The 1,665-nt window shown below is 35.7% G+C and overlaps 1 protein-coding gene across 1 annotated transcript in view; it reads right to left on the bottom strand.

Moving 5' to 3' along the window:
- Positions 1 to 1,138, bottom strand: part of LOC111379631 (probable F-box protein At2g36090) — a 5,044-nt gene extending 3,906 nt beyond the window's left edge. The window contains exon 1 of the mRNA XM_023003050.1: positions 962 to 1,138. The gene's annotated coding sequence lies outside the window, so the exon portion shown is untranslated. The remainder of the gene's footprint in view (positions 1 to 961) is intronic.
- Between the last annotated feature and the right edge of the window lie 527 nt (positions 1,139 to 1,665).

Below are 1,665 nucleotides of genomic sequence, written 5' to 3'. Positions count from 1 at the left end.
ATGGCTAGCAATTAATGAAGGATTTATGGCAACATGTCAACCCTAACAATCTATGGCTTTGAGGACGAAGAAATCCAATGCCGTGACTTAGCGGGAAAAAGAAGGTGTAGGCAGGATAAAATTAAAGAGAACAATACAACTTTTAACAGGCTTTGATACCATTATTAAAATCTATAGCTCCACATAAACAGCAATATCTAGAGAGACTTTGGACGAGAGTAACAGTATTAAAGTAAACTCAATCTCCCAGCAAGTCCGAAAGTGTACAGGAACTGGAAAGACACTACACAAAGAGAATTGCTGAGTCGCATGATGTGTAGTTAGGTTTTATTTTGTTCTCCCAATAAGTTTACTTCTACCGTCCTTTTAGCTGGAGATAGGTCAAGACTCATCCTAAGTTTGTATTTATTTCATTATTAATAAAAATGGCACCTAGTGTGGGATAACTAAAGAAAAAATAAGCTCTTAGCGTGAATTTCCCTATAGGGATATCCTATTTGTAGCTCTCACTCCAAATCCCACTTAACCTAATTTGGCCTAAACCTAATTACCTATTTCATCCAAGATAAGTACAGAAAAAGGGGATAAAAAAATCCTGTTAAAATTTAAATCACTATCTACATCATAAATCTCATACATGGTTTGAATCCTAATCAGTACTTCATTTCTTGGTTTACCAGAACATCATCCATTACCTCCCAAAACAAACCCTTGAAAATTCAGAAATCGATTAGTGCCTAGAAAAAGCATTTCCAGGTAGATAGTAATTTGTTTGCATAAAATTAAATTGGCGTAATTAGTCAAGAATTTCGAGAAGTAAAAGCAATCACAATGTCAAGCAACAGCAGAGAAGAAAAAAAAAAGGTTTCTACTTACACAAAAGCATGAAACTCAAACCCCAAAAAATTGAAGATTAAATAATCAAGAAAAACCCAGTAAACAAGGAAAAGAGAAAACCCACCTCACAGAGCAGCACGGAAATACTGAAACTTGATCGAAAGTGCAATTTGGGGATTTCAGTACTGAATAATAAGAATTAAATAAGTAAGAAGTTGAGAAGAGATATATTTGTAGAGCAAGATAGCGTGTTAAAGGGTCGCTTTCTCAATTTTTCCAAAGATCTCTCTTTGTCGGGTCGAGTAAATTTCTGGGTTATCGAATCTGATTCATCAATGTTTATCATGACACGTAAGGATTGACGAAGAAAAGGTGTGGACCCCAAAGATGAGCATGACGATGATGGAAAACCGTATATCCAGCAGATTAAACTTTAGCAAAGCTGTAATTTTGTCCACAGGTAGAAAAAGTGGAAGAAATGAGAAAAAAAAAAATCTAAAAAGTTGAGGTTATGCAATTTCTTCGAAGGTTGCTAAAATATGAACCACAAAAGTAGGTATGGCTATGGGTCAGCTGAGCAGCTCGCTGGCAAAAATTATGACTCGATCCATGAGTTCAGCTCATAGCGAATCAAGCTGAACAGCTCGTGGACTGCTGCGAGAAATGTTAAATTTTAAATACAAATTTCATAATATATTTAAAAAAAAAAATTTAAATACATTACAAAAATAAAAATTAAACGGCCTGGCTTGTGAGGCTAAACTCAAAAAAAGGTTGAAACCCAACCTTAAGGGCTCCCACCGATCCTGTCCTGGGCCATCGTGGAGG

Source organism: Olea europaea, unplaced genomic scaffold, assembly GCF_002742605.1.
Source record: "Olea europaea var. sylvestris unplaced genomic scaffold, O_europaea_v1 scaffold2011, whole genome shotgun sequence".
In the NCBI taxonomy this organism is placed as follows: domain Eukaryota; kingdom Viridiplantae; phylum Streptophyta; class Magnoliopsida; order Lamiales; family Oleaceae; genus Olea; species Olea europaea.
This window is presented reverse-complemented; position numbering and strand designations above follow the sequence as displayed.